The 22,837-nt window shown below is 36.0% G+C and overlaps 1 long non-coding RNA gene across 1 annotated transcript; it reads right to left on the minus strand.

Annotated features, from left to right (window-relative positions):
* Positions 1 to 3,072: 3,072 nt before the first annotated feature.
* LOC145626978 (uncharacterized) lies at positions 3,073 to 4,355 on the minus strand. Its single transcript, XR_014111233.1, has 2 exons — positions 3,713 to 4,355; positions 3,073 to 3,258 (listed from the first exon to the last, which is right to left on the minus strand). It is a non-coding gene; the product is annotated as an uncharacterized LOC145626978 (long non-coding RNA).
* Positions 4,356 to 22,837: the final 18,482 nt, after the last annotated feature.

Raw genomic sequence — 22,837 nt, forward strand, 5'->3', positions numbered from 1 at the left:
GGAGGGCCTAATATGATTTATCATTCCTAATACGATTAGGAATGGTTTTAGTCTTCTATATTCTTCTAGAAGGTTCTTTTCATTCATAATTCAATTAGCATTGATAAATTGACTTTTGTTGACTTTTCAGAGTTTTAATTAAAATCAAAAAGCATTTTCAGAGGAAAAGATACGATTTTATCCTCTAGTACGACAAACTTATCTGATTTTCGAAAACGTGTCAAAAACAGGCCTGGCGCCTGACTCCAGGCATTGGCGCTTGGAACTAGGCCTGGCGCCTGGCGCCAATCAGCTGGTCTGGCGTCAGCTCTGTTTTGCGTGCGCCAACCTCGTTTTGCGTGCGCCAAGTGCTCTGTTTTGATATTTTATCTTTTTGGCTGATTTCTCTATAAATAATGACGTAAAAACTCCGTTTTCACTCACCAATTCTCACAAATTCTCACCTACAATCAGTTTTCATTCGCAACCATTAATTCTCTCTTAATTCATTCATCTCTTCATCTTTCTCTTTTTCTAAATTGCTTTTTACATACAAAATTCCGCATTCGCAAGATCTAGAAACACCTAGCCATATTCGAAGTTGCCTTCGCCCTAGACGTGAAAGGTTTAATTTCTGAGGGCTTGGTCCCAAATCTCTCTTTCAATTATTTAATTTAATTGTTTTGATTATTATTTTCCTTGAATTTACTAACGTGTGTATTTTGTTATTAGAAAGAGGTAAGAGGCATCAAAGTAAGTGCTTTAATGGTTTTTATTGATATTATGATGTAGAAATCATGTTTATATTGTTATTATGATATTCCTAATATCATGTCTAGGGTAATTTTAATATTAAATATGATTGTTACGATGCCTTTTATTTTCTTCCTAATATCTATGATTGTTAGTATCATGTTAGGGTTAAAGATTTGATTTTTAACGCTTAGTGACATGCTAGGGTTTGTTATTAATCTTGTTAGTATCATGCCTAGGATCTTGCTATTATTATGCTTTAATATTAACATGAACATGATTATGATTATAATTGTTGTAATTTATGATGATTATGATTATAATTATTTATTTTATTATTATTTTGATGATGATTATTTTATTTATGATGATGATTATTATTATGATTATAATTTTATTGTCATGATTATTATGTTGTTTGATATTTATTTTTATTGCTTGATCACACCTTTTATTACATGTTTAAAGGGAATTGGTATTTGTAATCACGCTTAATAAGATAATTAATAATCTTGTTAGGTTTAATATGATTATAATTTCAAGTGATCGCCAATAATAGTTTATTTGTGCATTATACTCAAACAACATAGATAAACAGGTTTAGGGTTAATCCTATTGATTGCATGTTAATTAAAAAGCGCACATGAATACGATCAGAATAAAGTAGAGGCCTATTATTAGGGCAGGTTCAATCTCTTTTAGGTTGGATTTGTACCTTCATCCCCGAACCCTTATTTGGTTCTAGACCTTATGGAGATGACGATCTCTTGGATCGTTAAGGGGTATAACCTTCACCCTGTGAACGGTTTACAAGTTCCTAAAACTTGTTGGCGACTCTTTTGCTCTATCTTCTTCCCTTTTGGACGCCACCGTACTTTAGTGTATGATCACAATGGGGTTCAAGCTAGGGGATTAACGCTTGAAATCTATTCCCTACACCTACCTTGATTGTATTTGGAATGTGCATCTGGGTTCCAACTAGGCAATCTCTTCTCAGGTGCGGGATCTTGAATAGGTCCTATGGGAGTAATGAGTCCCTTGGCATGGATTCGATTGAAGGCAACATCATAGCTCATCCCAATAGGAGTGAAATATTTCCTTAGTTGCTTTTTAGACCCTTGATTTTCCATTGCTAAGACTTCATGGAGATCAAAGGTACTAACATTGTTACTAGAGTGGGAATTTTTGGATGAAGAAAGATTATCGTTATTCTTTCCTTTCCAGTCAATGTAGTTACTATTGTTAGTACCTTTTTGCTTTGCAAGGTTATCTTCGATTTCAATACCTATGTCATAGACGGCTTTGAAAGTATTCAAGTTGTGTTGATATTTCAAATGCTCCGAATACTTATCTTGAAGGTTCTTGATGAACATCCTTACAGACTCCTTTTCAGTAGGGACCTCGACCATATTAGCGGAAGCTTCCCTCCACTTGTTAAAGAAAGAAGTGAACCCTTCGTTTTCCTTTTGCTTTAACATCCAAGTTGTCTATGGTCTGTTTCACTTTGAATGTTGCACTTATATCTATCAATGAAAGCGTTTATTATTCCATCCCAAGTAGAGGTCTTCTCTTTATCAAGAGAAAAGAACCAATGTTGACAAACGGTTTCTAGAGATAGTGAGAACAAAGAGTGAAAAATAATTCCCTGAATGTTCATTATAGTTTCAAAGCCCTTAAGTGAAAATAAGGATTGTCTGTTAGCTTGAACTTAGGGATGTCATTGGCATTGAACTTCCGCGGAATAAGTTCCTTGTCCACTAAGACCCCTTGTGAGCTAATGCCCTGGAACCTATAGTCATTAGATAGTTTGCTCAAGCTTTCTTGCATCTCCATTTGTTGTTTCTTCATAGGGTCATTGATTTGAAGTGTCATAGCCTTCACCAATTCAGTTACGTTAGGCACGTCCTTCCTAAGTTCATTGACTTCTTCTTGAGTTGCCATTATCTTCTTAGCTTTTCTTTTCCGACTAATTAGTTTGTCAAAAAGCAGTACTTTTACAAAGGTGTTGTCCTTGATTAATATCCCCACTACTACAAAATTGGCCAAAGAGACCCGTCCAAATTAGCTAAAGAGACTGCCTTAGAGGCAGTCTCTAGCTAAGCGGTATCTTTAGCAAAGAGACTGCTTTATTAGAGATGGTCTCCAAATTGAGAATGCTGAGACCGCCTATATAAGATAGGCAGTCTCTTTTTTTTTGGGAAAAAAGAGACCGCTTATTAAGGATAGGTAGTATTTTTTTTAAGAAAAAAGAGACCGCCTATTTAACTTAACAGGTCTTGGGCGCATTTTTAATAAAAAAAAATAGCTTATTTAATTTGATTTATGCTATTTTCAGTTCGATAAAATTAAAAGAGAATAATATATTAATATTGCCACATTAATGTTTGTACTAACAAAAAAATTTAACAAACTTTAATTAAATTCTAGTACATATAATTATATCAAACATGTAGCTTGCCTACTTGAATACTCTAATTTCTTCCTCTCTCTTTTTTTATGAGATTCTTGTGTGAAAAACAAGCATATCTGTCAAAACAAAAGGCACACACAATAAATCTATCATAATAATTGAGAATAACCAAAAAAAAATTAAACATTCGTTTAGAAAACTTAAATGAAAAAAATGAACTAATAAAATAAAAGATCAACTTCTTTTAAAAACAAGAATTTGCAAATTAATGGTAGCAATTAGATGAATGGTAAACAAGAAATTTGCTAAATCAAATCCAATATGTTTCCAGCCATGTAAATTAGATACTGATCCACTACTCTACAATTTCATGAAATTAAAACGATCATAATAACACTAATAATACTACACAACACAAAAATCTAAAGTCTAACCGCAAAACTTAGTATAAAATTCATCAAAGAGATCACAATCAACTAAAATTGAAACCACCACAAAAAAACAAACAAAAACCAAAATATAGAAATAATAATCAATTAAAAAAACGAAATCAAAGATGAAGAGACCTACAAGTAGTCTCGGAAAATTTGAAATCATAATCCCCAAGAATTTGAATCTAGATCATCAATTCATCTTTATAACAATCAATCGATTTATCAACCAAACATAAAATGAGTATCAACTAACGACATAAACCCATAAAATGCTTCTAAACCATGATAATAGAACTTAAATTGCTCTTTCAAAATTTGAGAACTGGAAATGCTTCATCAAGCCTCGCAAACTGTAATAAATCGCTTCAACACTCATCACCAAATCAAAACTTGATTCCCCTACAACCACACATCTCTCAAACGATTTTAACGCTCCGAACAGGAGGGTTAATCCGGGGATTTAAGAGGTGAAGGAGAGGAAATCCGTTTAAGAGGAAAGAGAGGAGAGAGGAGAGGAAAAGGAAGATAAAGAAGATCGGATGGAGATTGAATGTTGGAGGCGGAAGTGGCGGAATGAAGAATAGTGAAGTGTTAGGGTTTCATTTATTTTATTTTTTTGAGTAAGGGAGACCGGTTAAGTTGCAACATGTCTCTCCCTTTTCTTAATTTTTTTTTTTTGAAAAAAACTAAGAGAGATCGATTAAGTTGCATATTGGTTTCTCCCTTTTTAATGTTCAAATAAAAAAACTTAAGAGAGACCGGTTAAGTGACATACAGGTCTCTCCCCTTGTAAATTTCAAATAAAAAGAACTACGATAGACCTATTATCTATGATAGATGGTCTCCGTTAAATTTTAACCTCACAACACAATATCAAAGAGACCGGTTATCTATGAAATTGGGTCTCTTAAAACAAGGAGGCTGGTTATTTAATTAACAGGTCTCTTATTTCAAGTCTCTTTGAGCATTTTTGTAGCAGTGCCCTTCTCTCTATGACCAAGTGATGTAGAAAGGAAAATCGGGGATACTTACTGTTAATTATTTGACTCAAGATCTATTCAACATACAATAAATGGGAAAAGATCATGGAAGAAAGAGAAGAATGATAGGTATGGAGAAATCATGTAGAGAGTGAAAAGATGATGTAGATGGAGAGATATGAAAAAATTAGGAATATAATGTACCTCCAACACAAATGACGGAAAAATCGACTCATGCATGAACCTAAGACATGGTCATGATGACATATACACAAAGTGTGTGCTAAGGCTAGTGAGTGTAGGTGACATGTTTGACTCGTGTCATGACCATGGGACTAGACTATGTGACTAGACTTAATTAAGGACTAAGCCAAGACTTCACGTATGTGCACTAAACTGGACAAGCTGTAGTATTTTAGTCATAACTTTTGATCTGTGACACCAAATTAGACGAAACCAATGCCAAATGAAAGATAAAACACAGGGTTACAGATCCATAGGTTTTACGGCTCTTAACTCTTCCTAGAACTCTGGATATGACCAAAACAAGTTGACGTTTGTGCAGTATACGGGAATAAAAAGCCGGGTTGACTCAAGGGAACTATGACTCGATTTTAGACATATTTATTGGTTCAAATTAATTAATCAATTAATTAAGCAAAATCTTTTAGCCGTTGGTTAGTTGGTTAAGACTTTAATTATAAACACAAGTCAAGACAAACGGTTATCTTAGCCACATAATAAGTACGCACAAGTAGTCAAGTAGTCACAATATGATGCAATGAGTTTGCAACCTAACCATGACTCAAGTTCTCTAAAGTTCAAGGATAAGGGTTAGTCAAAGAGGGTCCATGGTTATAAGTCCGGATTCACCGCGCAGAAGACTTACCTTTGGAAGGGTTGGCGCGAGTGGATGGGACCCCGGGAGTTAAACTTGCTTCCATGGTTTGGTGAATTCATCAAAATCGGATGTACCCTTCGTTGCCAGGAGCGTTCAATTGGGTAGATGGAGCGTGATGTTTTTGAAACTTGCGTTTCTCCAAACTCAGTCAAAGTGGGGGCTTCTATAGACACCCAAATGTGTCTCCCCAAAACCAAACCCAGTGATGAATACCTTTCACATCATTTGATTATCGAACGAAGTGAAAGTGTGAAAAGTCTAGTGATGAGGATTTTTTTTATTAAAATGTTTCTCTTTCTGTTTTCAAAAATATTTTTTTCTTACTCTATTTATGAAAATAGCCATTCCAATTTGGTTTGGTCCATGATAAGTGTCCAATAATAGTGTAGTTGGATTGGGCTTGAAAAGAGCTTTCCAACGATACATTATAAGCCCAATTCATGTGGACTAATGAGGCAGTTATGAATTAAATTAAATTTGGCCCAATGATTTTACATGTGGACTAATGATATAGAGGAGGGCCTATTAATTATTATTCATAAAGTAATTAGGACTGATTTTAATATTCTAGGAATGTCTAGAAGGTTCTTTTTAATTATAATAAGATTATGATTTATAATTATATTTTGGAAATTTTGATTTTTACCACCTTCAAATAACGACTTTATTGAATTTACCACCTCCAAAAAAAAAAGATTTACTTTACCACCTCATAAAAAAAATAACATTCAGTTTTACCACCTAATCAGGACTCCGGTGATGGAAAACGGCTGTGGGGCCCTTTCTCACCTCCCTTTCTCACGATTTCCCTCTATCTCCTCCCTTTCTCACCTTCCCTATTCAAGTTATCACCTTCCTCCTCTTCAATTTCTTCTCGCCTCTTCGATATCTTCTCTCTCCTCTGTAATATCTTATTTCTCCATTGATTTTTCATCTTTCTCTCTGTAAAAAGTCTTGCCATTGGAGCTCCACATTGGCATTTTTTCACCTTTGAAGGTGATATGCTAAAAGAAGACATTCCCCTCTGAAATTCATTAACAAAAGCATTGAAATTAATTGTATATGAACACAATTGCCATAATCTAACCCCAATTTTACTGCCCAATTGAAATATCAAAAACCCCCAAATTAATTTACACTTACATGAACCCTAATTATTTATAATGAAATTGGGGTTGAATTAATAACAAAAAACGTGCAATTTCAATTATACTTAGCAATTGCAACATAATCACGCAAACAATTGCAAAAAATTACAACATAATTCATGAAATTTGCTTACCTTTTTGTTGTTTGTCGTCGAACAGTTCACTTGATTCAGGGCCGAGTACAATCTTCAATAATTTGATAATTTGAGGATGTGGGATTGTTAAGGATCACCCAAATTAAGGATTTGTGAAGAAAATCGCAAAAAAAAAACTTCAAAATTCACGAATTTGATGTAGAAATGAAGAAGTTAGGTTTAGATAGAAGGGAAATCGAGAGAATTTGGGGATAATTTCAAAAACTAGTCGTTATGGTGGGCCCCATAGGCGTTTTCCGTCACCGGAGTTAGGAATAAGTGGTAAAACTGATGTTTAATTTTTTTATGAGGTGATAAAGTAAATCTTTTTTTTTTGGAAGTGGTTAATTCAATAAAGTGGTTATTCGAAGGTGGTAAAAGTCAAAATTATTTTAAAGATGTTTTATTTTAAATAAAATATATTATTTGTCACAAAAATGATTTTAAATCTGCTTGACGCGGAATTACCTGCTTAACCGGTTTAAGAAGGCGATTCCGCGTACAAAGCGCGTTTTACTTTAGAATCAGCCCGCATACATTAGTTCTAGACACACCTAGCCAAGTTCGAAGTTGCCTTCGCCCTAGACGTAAAAGGTTAATAATTTATGAGGGTTTGGTCCCAAATCCTATTTCAATTCTTTGATTAGATTTATTATTTATTATTTTCCTTGAAGTTAGTAACGTGTGTATTTTGTTATTAAAAAGAGATACGAGGCATCGAAGTAAGTAATTTAATTGCTTTATTGATCTTTTGATATAAAAATCATGCTTAAATTATTTTGTTGATTCCTAGTATCATGTTAGGATGTTATATTGCTTCCTAGTATCATGTTTAGGGTTAACTAAAATTTCTAATAGCATGTATATTATTATGATGCTTCCTATTTCTTTCCTAATGTCATGTTAGTGTCATGTTAGGGCTAATTGATCTTTATTATCTAGTGACATGCTAGGGTTTGTTATTAATCTTGTTAGTATCACACCTAGGATCTTGCTATTATTATTATGCTTTATTTTTAACATGATTATTATTATTATTATTATTATTGTTATTGCTTGATCACGCCTTTTATGCATGTTTAAAGGGAATTAGTACTTGTATTCTCGCTTAATAAGATAATTAATAATCTTGTTTAGGCAAATATGATTATAATTCAAGTGATCGCTAGTAATATATTTATTTGTGCATTAATATTAAACCAACATAAATTAAACAGGTCTAGGTTTAACCTACTGATTGCACGTTAGTCAGAAAGCGCACATGAATACGTGAAGAATAAAGTAGAGGCCTATTATTAGGGCAAGTTCAATCTCTTTTAGGTTGGATTTGTACCTTCATCCCCAAACTTCCAGTCATGGTTCCTGACCTATTGGAGTTAACGGTTTCCTGGATCGTTAAGGGGTGTAACCTTCACCTTGTGAACGGTTTAACAGTTCCTAAAACTTGTTGACGACTCTTTTACTCTAGCTTCCTTCCCTTTGGACGCCACCATGCTTAAGTGTATGATCACAGTGGTTCTCAAGTGTGGGATGTTTGAAATATTCCCTACAATTATGTTGTGATTATTTAGTGAACTCTAGCGCATCATCAAACAACATAAATGGAATCTAACATGCATAATCAACTGAATGCACAAATAAGACATAATATGGCCCCTAATCCTAAGACAACTAATAAATCAAATGCTCCCATTTGAACCTTCATAGATCTCATCCACCTCGCTCCTTTGGGGCTTCACTTCATGGGCTTCTTGGATTAACTGCAACCTGTAATTCTACTCTGTTCTATCTACTACTTAAATAAATTGAAATATAATTATAATAATACTTTATCGGTACATCGACCATACTTACATTACAAAATACATCACGATGCGCAGATCGTATTTAGTAATCTACTGGGCCATACTAGTCATTATATAGCAATAAATAGCATCATATATTATAATGTGCCATATAATAAATCACTCATCGTGTTTTCCTAAATTACAACATCGAATGTTCATAATTAAGGAAACATGGCACCTGAATATCCCATATTTTAATTACTACAAGTAGATAATGTCATATATTATTCGTGACCATCAATAAAAGTATCGTATAATATAAATTAGTCATGAGATAGAATCAAATCTTATTTTAATCTCAAAAAAGATAAATCATATTTATCCTAAAAGATTATCCTAAAAAAAATTAGGATATTATGTCCTATTTACTAGCCAATCACAAAATTTTAAATCAATTACATCCTAAAACAATTATGGGATAATCTTATTATTTAATCAATTATTATCTATATAGAATCTTTTGCTCAAAATCCTAACAAACTTATCCAAAATTAACAACTTTAATAAAGGATAATTATCAAAATATCAACTTTTGAAATTTGATAATATCCTACAAAATATTTAAAAAAAAATTGGAGTTGAACCGTGGCTAAGCTAGTTGCCCGGCAAAATTACTACCGCTGTCGCAGGCAAGCTAACAGCTCGGCCTAAACAGTAGCCCTGCCATCATGACCAGGCCGAAGGCCAGCATCAACAACACCAACTACCGCAGCCAGGCCACAAAACCCAGCCACGTAGCTAGCAGGGTAGCAGCTAGGAAGTGCAACACTTGCATCGTCCAGCCACCACCGAGCCCAAAACCGCCTGAGTTGCTCTTCCGTGATTGAGCGGTCCGCCCAGCCACACGCAACTCCTGCCGCAGCTAGGCCAGAGCCCAGCCGCAGTCGTAGCCAGCCACGTAGCCAAGCGGAGTGCCCAGCCACGTTTGCTAGCTTGGAGAGTAGCAGCTAAACCATGCAATTGTTGAACATTTCAGCCACTTCCCTCCCTAGCTCTGCCTCCAAGCTGCCCTCCGCCCCACCTAACCACCAGAGAAGCCATCGTGGCCTACCAGAAAGTGAATCTGCCACCCAGCCGTGGCTGCTCCCACCCAAAATTTAATTCTTTTTTTTTTTAGTAGAATCAATTTCACAATTTTTGCAAAATTAGTTTGGTGATTAAACTAAATTAAAAATAAACTCTTTTATGCTTAATTCAAATTTAATCCAAATCTCTATTTCAATTCATTTGGGGCTTTCATAATATTTAATCCTTAAATCACATAAAACACTTTTACATGATTAATTAATCACACCAAACACTTTTAAGTATGAAAAATTAAATCAAATTAGATGAAATTAACACATTTAAATTCGAAAAATTAGGGTTCATAACACCAAAATTTCAAAAATTAATTAGGACTTTAGGGTTTGAAATAATTCGGCTAGGACATAGAAGATTATTGAGCAATTAAATCATATTTAACGATTCTATATGTTAAATCACGTTTAAAATAATAATTGATCCATAATTAAATTATTCTCCCACTTAATTGAATTAAATTTTGTGGACATCAAAGATTTATTGTCAATATGCGTAAATGCAATAGGCTAACTGTAGACACCCATTTGTGTCTCCCCAAAACCAAACCCAGTGATGAGTACCTTTCACGTCGAATCATGATCGAATGAAACGAAAGTGTGGAAAGGTCTAGTGTTGTGGAAAGTTTTATTTCTTTTCCTTTCTCTTCTCTATGTTTTTGAAAACTTTATTTTAAGAAAACAGCCAATCCAGTTTGGTTGGTCCATGATAAGGGTCCAATAGTGGTGTAGTTGGATGGGGCTTGCAAAGACCTTTCCAACGATATATTATAAGCCCAATTCCGATGAGTATTGAGGAAGTTATGGCCAATTTACTAAACTGGGCCCGGTTTGAGTTTTAAGTACGGCCCAATGATCTAGGGGAGGGCCTAATATGATTTATCATTCCTAATGTAATTAGGAATGGTTTTGGTCTTCTAGAACATTCTAGAAGGTCTTGTCATTCTTAATTCAATTAGGATTCTTTAGAGTTTTAATTAGATCAAATAGCATTTTCGACTGAAATTATATTATTTTATCTTCCAGTACGGTAAAATTATCATAGTTTCGAAAACGTGTTAAAATCCGGTTTGGCGTCCAACCCCAGGCCTTGGCGCCTGGAACCAGGATTGGCGCCAGACGCCAGCCATTGGCGCCTGGCGCTAGCCACTGGTCCTAGCGCCAATGAGCCAGGGCTGGCGCCAAGTTGTTTCTGTGATCTTCAGACTCTGTTTTGATAAATTATCTTTTTTGGCCGATTTTCTTTATAAATATCGTATCAAAAACTCCGTTTTCATTCACGAATTCTTCTTATTCTTAAGTCTTCATCAACTATCTTCATCATCTACAATCTACAATTAATAATCATCAACATTCTCCAATTCTCTTTATTCATCATCTTTCTTTCATCATCTTTCTTTCATCATCTTTCTTTCATCAATTCTCAATAGCATTAGTATTTTAGCATTCTTTCTTTCTTGCTTTTTCATACAAAATTCCGCATTCACAAGATCTTGAAACACTTAGCCATATTCGAAGTTGCCTTCGCCCTAGACGTGAAAGGTTTTAATTTCTGAGGGTTTGGTCCCAAATCTCTCTTTCAATTATTTAATTTAATTGTTTTGATTATTATTTTCCTTGAAGTTACTAACGTCTGTATTTTGTTATTAGAAAGAGGTACGAGGCATCCAAGTAAGTACTTTAATGGTTTAATTGATATTATGATGTAGAAATCATGCTTAGATTGTTATTTTGATTCCTAGTATCATGTCTAGGGTAACTTTAATATCAAGTATGATTAAAAGTACGATGCTTCCTATATTCTTCCTAATATTTATTCATGTTAGTATCATGTTAGGGTTAAAGATTTGATTTTTATTGCTTAGTGACATGCTAGGGTTTGTTATTAATCTTGTTAGTATCATGCCTAGGATCTTGCTATACTTTAACATGATTATGATTATTATGATTATGATTGATATTATTATTATTATTATTATTATTATTATTATTATTCATGATGTTGATTATTTTATTATGTTGCTTGATACATATATATATTATATATTGTTATTGCTTGATCACCTTTTATGTATGTTTAAAGGGAATTGGTATTTGCAATCACGCTTAATAAGATAATTAATAATCTTGTTAGGTTAATTGTGATTATAATTCAAGTGATCGCCAATAATAGTTTATTTGTGCATTAAATTCAACCAACATAGATTAAACAGGTTTAGGGTTAATCCTATTGATTGTATGTTAGTCAGAAAGCGCACATGAATACGAGCAGAATAAAGTAGAGGCCTATTATTAGGGCAGGTTCAATCTCTTTTAGGTTGGATTTGTACCATCATCCCCGAACCCTTATTTGGTTCATGACCTTATGGAGTTGACGATCTCTTGGATCGTTAAGGGGTGTAACCATCACCTCGTGAACGGTTTACAAGTTCCTTAAAAACTTGTTGGCGACTCTTTTGCTCTATCTTCTTCCCTTTTGGACGCCACCGTACTTTAGTGTATGATCACAGTGGGGTTCAAGCTAGTGGGATTTTAAAGGCTTGAAACTATTCCCTACAGTTTTTGGCGACTCCACTGGGGAGGATTTCTATTTTAATTCCTTAATTTGTTTCGGCAATGATTTAGAATGAGTGGATGAGACTCGAAAAGTTCTAAGTATTTCATGTGCGTAATTTTGATTAACATTGTGTCATATGCATAAAAAGGTTCTCATTGGAAAGACCATCCGTAATGAGTCAAAAACATAGGATTTTACAGGTAGGAAATTTGAGAAATGTCTTTCACAACTAGGACTGAAATAACACCGCGCGAAACTGGATGACTTTATTGAGCACAGAAAGCTGCTGAGGCATGTGGGAAGTAGCGTCAGGGGCCAGAGCTTGGCGCCAAACTTTTAGCCGTAGCGCCAGACGCCAGTATTGGCGCCAGGCGCTACAGTTAAAAGTTGGCGCCAGTCTCTGTTTGCTGGCGCCAATTTCCCCCAATACCGAGCCAGAAATATGCGTTCTAATTTCGACCGGTTTTTCGTATTGTTTGCTCGATCTTGCTTCCTGATTGAATTTTTTCTCACTTTTCTGAAACCCATATGTGTTCTACATATAGACATAACCCTCTGGGAATTCATGCTCTATCTACCCGATTGAACGCTCCTGGCAACAAAGGGTACATCTGAGAGGTTGAATTCACTAAACCATGGAAGCGAGTTTTTTCTAAAAAACTCGCGGTGTTCTATCCACACGCGTTAACTCTTCACGGTTAGGCTTCTACGCGGTGTATCTGGACAATTAACCATGGACCCTATTTGACTAAACCATATCCCGAACTTTAGAGAACTAGAGCCATGGTTAGGTTGCGAACTCATTGCATCATATTGTGCCTACTTGACTAATTGTGCATTATTTGTTGTGCATATATATTCTATGTTCCTCTTAACCGTTTGTTGATTTGTGTTGAGATTAAAATTAATGACTTAAAGAACTTTATTTAATTAATTAATTAATTAATTTGAGCTAATAAATAAACATAAAATCGAGTCATAGTTCCTTTAAGTCAACTCGGATTTTTATTCCCGTATACTGCACAAACGTCAACTTGTTTTGGTCATATCTGGAGTTCTAGAAAGAACTAAGAGTCGTACAACCTATGGATCTGTAGCCCCGAGTTTTATCTTTAATTTAGCGTTGGTTTCATCCCAATCAGAGTCGCAGATAAAAAGTTATGACTAAAATACCACAGTGTGTCCAGTTTAATGCATATACGTGAAGTCTTAACTTAGTCTTTGCTTGAGTCTAATTACATAGTCTAGCCACATGGTCATGACACGAGTCTTAACATGTCACCTACACTCACTAGTCTTAGCACACACTTTGAGTACACATCACCATGACCATGTCGTAGGTCCATGCATGAGTCGGTCTTTCCGTCATTTGAGTTGGGGGGTACATTCTATCCCTAATTCTTCATATCCCTCTCTTCACATTCTTCCATCTTTCTTCACCTCCTCCATCCATTGCATGTTGAATAAAGTTTGAGTCAAATAATTAACAATAAGTATCCCCAAATTCCTTTCCCACAATACTTGGTCGAGGAGAGAAGGGCGATTAATCAAGGACAACTTCTTTATTTAAGTCTCGCTTTTTGATAAACCGATTCGTCAAAAGAGGAAGGCTAAGAAGATAATGACAACTCAAGAAGAAGTCAATGAGCTTAGGAACCAATTGGTTACCATGACTAAAACACTGAAACTACTCACCCTCAAAGTTGATGATCCCGTGAAGCAACAACGGATGGACCTCATGCAAGAAAGCTTGAGCAAGCTATCTAGTGACTACAAATTTCAGGGCATGAGTTCGCAAGGGGTCTCGCTGGACAAAGAACTTCTTCCGCATAAGTTCAACGCCACTGACATCCCTAAATTCAAGGCAACAGACAACCCTTACTTCCATCTAAGAGCTTTTGAAACTATAATGAGCATTAAGGGTATCGATAAGAAGGTTTTCCCCTCTCTGTTCCCACTATCTCTTGAAACCGTTTGCCAACAATGGTTCTTCTCCATTGACAAGGAGAAAACCTCTACCTGGGAATTGATAGCAAACGCTTTCGTTGATAGGTACAAGTGCAATATTCAAGTTGAAACCGATCATAGGCAACTTGAGATGCTAAGACAAAAAGAGAATGAAGGCTTTACTTCTTTCTTTAATAAATGGAGAGAAACTTCCGCCAAGATGATTGAGGTCCCCACCGAAAAAGAATCCGTGAGGATGTTTATCAAGAATCTCCAAGAAAAGTATTCAAAGCACTTAAAATATCAACACAACTTGAATACTTTCAAGGCCGTCTATGACATAGGTATCGAGATCGAAGATGACCTCGCAAAGCAAAAAGCTACTAACAATAGCAACCACGGTGGCTGGAAAGGAAAGAAGAGCGACAATCCTTCTTCTTCCGAAAGCGCCCACTCTAGTAATAATATTAGTACCTTTGACCATAATGATGTCTTAGCCGTGGACAATCAAGGATCTAAAAGGAAACCCAGGCGAGAGTTCACATCCATTGGAATGACCTACGATGCTGCTTTCAATCATCTCTATGATCGAGGATTAATCAAACCTATTGGCCTTACCGAGGATCCAACACCAGAAAATCGATCTTCGAGATGGAATCCAAATTCCTATTGCAAGTACCATCGAGGAAACGGTCATACCACCGATCAATGCTACAGGTTTCAAAATCTCATTCAAGATCTCATAGAAGCAAATAAGATCCCATTGCCTCTAGCTAGCGAGAAGACTGGATGATGTCGGAGCAAACAACACAAGACAAGAGGCGAGCTTCAATGACAAGATTTCATGACCTCTTTTGTCTATTTTTTTTCTTTTTTTTCCTTTCCCCAATAAGTCTAGCATAGGCACCTTTTCTTTTCCTTTAGATTATTTTGTAGTTTTTCTTTTCTTTTCCCTTTTTAATAAAATGAGCATTTATTTCCTTGCATATGATCATTTCATTAAAAAAAAAAAAAAAAAAAAATCCATGTCGAATTAAGCACAAGGTATACCAATGATTTGAGGCACCTCTTGTAGCCACATCATATCTCCTTTCGCCCTTCAATTATACGATCCTTTCTTCATAAACCCTTTGAGCCTCGTCTAACGATAGACCTTTCTTTTTTCAACCTACATCTATCTAACCTTGGGATGGGATGGTGTGCAACTTATGCAATTTTCAATTTCATAAAAAGCTTGAGTAATTCAAAAAATAGCAAAAATAAGCAAAAGCAAAAATAAATAAAAGTGTACAAAAGGGCAAGTGTTCCAATGTCTATGATGTTAAAATATCTTTGATAAGAACACGTCTCAGATTGCGTCTCTTATCGAGTGCTCGGTACCGTGCCTGAGAAACATGAATGTCAAGTGAGTGATAGACCGCATGATCGAGATTGCCCACACTTATTAAAATAAAATAAATGCTAAAGCAAACGAAAGAGCTAAAAAAAAAAGTAGAAAACCTCAAGCATAAAAATACAAATATTTAAAAGCAAGGTTGCACACATTGGGGGCTTATCTAGGGTCTTGAGCCTTTATCCCCTTCTTCTTTAAACCTTTATCCTAACCACATTACAACCCTTAAAAAGACCTTTTTGAGGTATACACACTTGTGCAAGGTTTGGCTAGAGCTACGTTCGGCCTGATTCCTAACGGATACGTAGGCAACCTCACATCGAGGTGCGGCCGTAATAAACATGAATTCATATTCACATTCACACACTTACACCATGATCATATCAAGGAATCTCCAATGCTCATCCCTTTTCAATTAGAGCTAGACTTGGGGGCTTGGTCCTTACATCATTAGCTTACCTAGCCTAAGAGTCACCATTATTTGGCTCTTCCAATAATATATTTTTCCACACACTTAGCTCTTGCGGCCTAACTTTAGTGTCACTTTCACACACTGCACACATACATGACCAAATATATTTCCCTTAGGAACCCTTTGTCATGAAATCTTAACACAACGCTGAAGCATGCTTCGTCAAAATCACTCATAATTGTCATTGCATCACGAAGTATGAAGTGCTTAGCCTCCGTGCCTAAGTTACCCAAATACTTTCATCATGGAGTCAACCATTGAGATAGCCTAGGATGGATTAATCCTTGCACCTTGAGAGATAGTATCAAACAACATTTGACTAAGCTCATTCAACATGCATCTTCAAACTTTTGATTTTTCTTTTTCACGTCTTTCTTTTTCGGGAGAAAGTCGGTACCCTCCACAATTGACGGAAAATTTTTGCTTTTTTGCTTTTTTCGAGTCGTACGATCAAATTACAATGCACACACGAGTCATGTACACATTGAGTCATGTCGTGTCATATCATTTTGATTTGAGTCTAACACATGTGTCATTACACTTTGAGTCGAGTCAACCTCGAGTCAGTCAATCATATCGAGTCAAGTTTATACCTTGAGTCGTGTCAAGTCGATGAGTCAAGCAACATTAAGCCTTAGGTCAACCCTAAGACAATTAAAAAGATTGGCAAAGTTCTATAGTAAAAAATAAATACAGGTGCAGCAGAACAGGGAAGACCCTACTCCAGCGCCTGGCGCCAGAGATATTTCAGTAGTGACAGAGCTCGAAGCCTCTCAGAAAGGTGATTTTGGCCTCATACAGCGATTTCGGGTTCCTTGGTACGCCAGTTAGCCCCTATAAGAAATTTGACATGATTGAGTAGTCGATTTGATTACAGTCTAAGTGATCGACCTGACGAAAGATCGTCTCACTTAGCTTAAGCGCCTAAGTATTGGCTCATTACAAGCACCAAAGCATCGGTTCAAAAGCAAGCACTCAAACGACAATGTTTCCAAATATGGATTGTCGCGCATTCTTATTAAACGAAAAAGTTTTCCAAAAATTGGATTGTCATCCCCAACTGACAATATTTCCAAAAATGGATTGTCGTGCATCTTCTTCAACGACAATTTTTCCAAGATTGGATTGTCATCTCTGGCAAAGTTTCCAAGCGTGGATTGTCGTGCTCCTTCTTTGTTGGCAAGTTTTTCCGAAATTGGATTGTCATACACCCAGTTCCCTATGGCAAAATTTCCCAAAGGATTGTCGTAGGTCTCTACTCATCATAAATTTCGACAAAAGTTCCTCAACGTGGATTGTCATTCATTTCAGTAAGTGGCAAATTTTCCCGAAGTGGATTGTCGGTCGACTCTTTTTTGCAAATGTTCCAAGACGCGGATTGTCAATAGTGGCAATATTTTCCCAAAAGGATTGTCGCATAGCGTTGGCAAATTTCCAAGGTGGATTGCTTTCAAGAGTTATATTCCAAGATGTGGATTGTCGATCGTAGCAAAGTTCTTATGAAAGATTGTTACAAAGCATTGGCAACTTTTCCAAAAATTGGATTTTGGCAAATTTTCCGAGATACGGATTGTCGCTTCATCGTGGCAACATTTCCAAGGATGGATTGTTACGAAGCATTGACAACTTTCCCTAAATTGGATTGTCATACATCATACAAGAGTTGTGTTGGCAATTATTCCCAAAGAAAAGAGGATTGTCATCACAGCAAAAGCACCGACATACTAGTTCACAAGCAGCAAAGCGCCGATGTACTGGCATAGCAAACATTAAGAAGCAGTGATCTTTTCGAAGACTATCACAGCGGAAATTAGAGACATATAAAAAAGAAGCTCTTTGTTCAGAGACGAGTGAACATCGAAACAGCAAGGTGGCGTTCCCTAGATTGTGGAGAGTTGTCACAAACGGATGGAGATTGTTTCAAGAGAAATAATCTTCGATGATATTCCCTTGGACGTGGAATATTATCATTGCGGAGGAGGATAGTTTCAGGTGAAGCAATCTTCTAATTTCGAAGCGGTTACAAGGCGTAGCGGTTTTCAGGCGGGATGGCATTCTCTAGCTTGCAGGAGGTCATCAAAAAAGCAACATACGGCAATATTTGGTTACTTTCAGAGATGTGTGCTCGACGGTGCAAGATACGCGTTTCTTAACTCTTTTATCTGTTTAACTAATGCTAGTTTGCAGGTATCGGCGTTACAAGATTAATTTAGGATCGCAGAACGTTCTGAATCATGCTCCGTCCCTATCGATACTTTGACTTTCGTTTTTTGAAACTTGCGTTTCTCCAAACTCAGTCAAAGTGGGGGCTTCTGTAGACACCCATTTGTGTCTCCCCAAAACCAAACCCAGTGATGAGTACCTTTCACGTCAAATCATGATCGAATGAAACGAAAGTGTGGAAAGGTCTAGTGTTGTGGAAAGTTTTATTTCTTTTCCTTTCTCTTCTCTCTGTTTTTGAAAACTTTATTTTAAGAAAACAGCCAATCCAGTTTGGTTGGTCCATGATAAGGGTCCAATAGTGGTGTAGTTGGATGGGGCTTGCAAAGACATTTCCAACGATATATTATAAGCCCAATTCCGATGAGTATTGAGGAAGTTATGGCCAATTTACTAAACTGGGCCCGGTTTGAGTTTTAAGTACGGCCCAATGATCTAGGGGAGGGCCTAATATGATTTATCATTCCTAATGTAATTAGGAATGGTTTTGGTCTTCTAGAACATTCTAGAAGGTCTTGTCATTCTTAATTCAATTAGGATTCTTTAGAGTTTTAATTAGATCAAATAGCATTTTCGACTGAAATTATATTATTTTATCTTCCAGTACGGTAAAATTATCATAGTTTCGAAAACGTGTTAAAATCCGGTTTGGCGTCCAACCCCAGGCCTTGGCGCCTGGAACCAGGATTGGCGCCAGACGCCAGCCTTTGGCGCCTGGCGCTAGCCACTGGTCCTGGCGCCAATGAGCCAGGGCTGGCGCCAAGTTGTTTCTGTGATCTTCAGACTCTGTTTTGATAAATTATCTTTTTTGGCCGATTTTCTTTATAAATATCGTATCAAAAACTCCGTTTTCATTCACGAATTCTTCTTATTCTTAAGTCTTCATCAACTATCTTCATCATCTACAATCTACAATTAATAATCATCAACATTCTCCAATTCTCTTTATTCATCATCTTTCTTTCATCATCTTTCTTTCATCATCTTTCTTTCATCAATTCTCAATAGCATTAGTCTTTTAGCATTCTTTCTTTCTTGCTTTTTCATACAAAATTCCGCATTCACAAGATCTTGAAACACTTAGCCATATTCGAAGTTGCCTTCGCCCTAGACGTGAAAGGTTTTAATTTCTGAGGGTTTGGTCCCAAATCTCTCTTTCAATTATTTAATTTAATTGTTTTGATTATTATTTTCCTTGAAGTTACTAACGTCTGTATTTTGTTATTAGAAAGAGGTACGAGGCATCCAAGTAAGTACTTTAATGGTTTAATTGATATTATGATGTAGAAATCATGCTTAGATTGTTATTTTGATTCCTAGTATCATGTCTAGGGTAACTTTAATATCAAGTATGATTAAAAGTACGATGCTTCCTATATTCTTCCTAATATTTATTCATGTTAGTATCATGTTAGGGTTAAAGATTTGATTTTTATTGCTTAGTGACATGCTAGGGTTTGTTATTAATCTTGTTAGTATCATGCCTAGGATCTTGCTATACTTTAACATGATTATGATTATTATGATTATGATTGATATTATTATTATTATTATTATTATTATTATTATTATTCATGATGTTGATTATTTTATTATGTTGCTTGATACATATATATATTATATATTGTTATTGCTTGATCACCTTTTATGTATGTTTAAAGGGAATTGGTATTTGCAATCACACTTAATAAGATAATTAATAATCTTGTTAGGTTAATTGTGATTATAATTCAAGTGATCGCCAATAATAGTTTATTTGTGCATTAAATTCAACCAACATAGATTAAACAGGTTTAGGGTTAATCCTATTGATTGTATGTTAGTCAGAAAGCGCACATGAATACGAGCAGAATAAAGTAGAGGCCTATTATTAGGGCAGGTTCAATCTCTTTTAGGTTGGATTTTTACCATCATCCCCGAACCCTTATTTGGTTCATGACCTTATGGAGTTGACGATCTCTTGGATCGTTAAGGGGTGTAACCTTCACCTCGTGAACGGTTTACAAGTTCCTTAAAAACTTGTTGGCGACTCTTTTGCTCTATCTTCTTTCCTTTTGGACGCCACCGTACTTTAGTGTATGATCACAGTGGGGTTCAAGCTAGTGGGATTTTAAAGGCTTGAAACTATTCCCTACACTAACTGATACCACTTTAGGGATTTAAATACTCTAAGAGGAATTTCATGAATCATATTCGCAAGCATCTAATAAATAAGATCATTGCATAACACATAAAAAATAAGTAATTATACCTTTGAAGCATGATTCCACATGCGATCGAGCAAGAACAATGGGAGATAAAGAACCTCAAGCACGATTCCTCTACTTGGTCCAAGGGCACAGATTAAACCTCCACTAATGCTAATTAGTCGTGATTATTGAATCCTTAAATCAACCTTCTATGGAGAGGAGAGGAACGAACCAACCAAGAACCACCACCACGAGACACCACGCTCCACCTAGGGTGGCCGACCGTACGAGAGGCTGAGAGGGGAGGGCCGTGAGTGAGAGATAGAGAGAGCTTAGGGTTTTAAAGATTAATTGCCTTATTTTTCACAATCTACTATGTGTTGATTGTAACTTAATGTAACCCTAGGCATGGATCTTATTTATAGATCATGTCTCTAAATAAGAGTCCATGTCAAGCCCAAATACCTAACTTTAATCTAACTACTCTAGCCCAACTCCATTCATGGTATGTCATATCCTCATGAGGCCCAATAATGGGAATCTTACTTGTTTAACCCAATACCCTTGTCGTGACCTCATAGGATCTATTCTAGAGGGCTTTGGACTATTTGACTTGTCCAAAGATCATTTATCATAATCTAGCAATAGACAATGACGACCCAATAACGAACTTATTATCTCCATAATAGTGATCCTTGATATATCTAGTAATTGCACTTATCAAAGACATAATTCCCTCAAATTCAACATGCAATAGATGGGAAGAGATCATGGAAGAATGTGGGGGAGTGACATATATGGTGAAATCATGTGGAGAGTGGAAAGATGATATAGATGGAGCTAGACTATAGATGTTTTAGGAATAGAATGGACCCCTAACTCAAATGACGGAAGAAACGAATTATGGATGGACCTAAGACATGGTCATCTTGACACATATATAAAGTGCGTGAAGACTCATGAGTGTAAGTGATATATTCAAGATTCGTTTCATGACCATGTGACTAGACATATGATTAGATTCGAACAAAGACTAAGTTAAGACCTCACGTATGTGCACTAAACTGGATAGGTTGTAGTATTTTAGTCATAACATTTTATTTGTGACTCCAAATTGGACGAAACCAACGCCAATTGAAAGATAAAACTCGGGGCTATAGATCCATAGATTGTACGACTCGTAATTTTTTCTAGAACTCCGGTTATTACCAAAACAAGTCGACGCTTGTGCAGTATACGGGAATAAAAATCCGGGTTGACTCAAAGGAACTATGACTCGATTTTAGGCATATATATTAGCTCAAATTAATTAATCAATTAATTAAGAAAAATCTGTTATTTATTTGGTTAGTTTATTTTAGCATATTTATAATCACAAGTCAAACCAAACGATTAGTTTAATCACATATAAATCTGCACAAGCAAATAATGAATAGTAGTCAAATAGTCACAACATGATGCAATGAGTTTTCAACCTAACCATGACTCTAGTTCTCTAAAGTTCAAAGATTATGGTAATCAAAATATGGTCCATGGTTATGAGTCCGGATGCATCGCATGGAAGCCTTACCTTTGGAAGGGTTGGCGCGTATGGATGGGAGCCCGCAAGTTAGACTTGCTTCCATGGTTTGGTAAATTCACAAAATCGGATGTACTCATCGTTGCAATGAGCATTCAATTGGGTAGATGGAGCGTGAATTCCTACAAGGTTATAGCCATATGTAAAACACATATGGGTTCAGAAAAGAGGAAAAAACTTAATTAGGAAGTAAACTCGAGCAAACATTACTATAACTGGTCAAAGCAAGAAGGTAGATTTCTAACTCGATATTGGAAGAACTTGGCGCAAGACCACATGGACAATCGCGAGGAGATGGCCCTGTTGCGTCGCGATATTGTTATCGCATCGTCTAAGGAGGGTGATCCCATCGTAAGGGGTACTCTCCTTAAATTCCCTTGGCCACTTAAAAGCATATGACTTTACACTTGTTTGGGTGTAGTAGGATTTGAATTCCTGACTGTTTGGGGGACCTTGAATTAGAATTGATTCTATCATTACGCTTTTTTGTAAGAAACAAGTAGGAGTCGCCAATGAGTTTTAGGAAAAACTCATAAACCTCGTTCATGCCTTTCTTCCATGTGGAATTCATGGAATAGTTAGCACAAATCATAATTTTACCCATGCCAAAATTGGTCTATAAACCAGAAATGAGTTCGGGAGCGAGGGTACTAAAATAATGTTCCTTTTAGAGGGGAATCGTTATCCTAGCCCTAGTACGGCCTCTACTAGCTCTTCCTTTTTTACAATTTCATCACCAAACAATATATGCAACGCGATACCTAAAACTATGTTAGGTGATTTTACTTACAAACATTAGTTCACGTAGGAATTAC

Source organism: Chenopodium album, chromosome 4 (assembly GCF_948465745.1).
Source record: "Chenopodium album chromosome 4, dcCheAlbu1.1, whole genome shotgun sequence".
In the NCBI taxonomy this organism is placed as follows: Eukaryota; Viridiplantae; Streptophyta; class Magnoliopsida; order Caryophyllales; family Amaranthaceae; genus Chenopodium; species Chenopodium album.